Source organism: Sinocyclocheilus grahami, unplaced genomic scaffold, assembly GCF_001515645.1.
Source record: "Sinocyclocheilus grahami isolate Dianchi unplaced genomic scaffold, SAMN03320097.WGS_v1.1 scaffold1006.1, whole genome shotgun sequence".
NCBI classification, from domain to species: domain Eukaryota; kingdom Metazoa; phylum Chordata; class Actinopteri; order Cypriniformes; family Cyprinidae; genus Sinocyclocheilus; species Sinocyclocheilus grahami.
Window position 1 is genome coordinate 9,864 of NW_015506185.1, and position 338 is coordinate 10,201.

Here is a 338-nt window from a genome sequence, read left to right on the forward strand (position 1 = left end):
TTTCCCCTCTTGACGAAGCCTCAAATACTGGGAGAAGTTCCAGAATTCCAACAACTTTACTTGAGTCATCTCCCATTGTAATAAAGGTTCATCCAAACAGAGGTTGAAAATGTCTTTAATGTCCTCACCCTGACAATTCAGTCTCTCCACCCTCGTCCAAAATTTCTGGGCGAAGGCTCCCACCTCCATCCTTTGCTGACGCAAAGCCATTAAAGCCTGAAGTTGAGCCACCTGTTCCTTCTTAGTGGCAAGAGGAGAAATCCGGATATCCATTGTCCAAGTGCTAAAAAACTGCTGGATGTGTAAATGTCTGCAGTATTCTGTCACGGTATGTCATG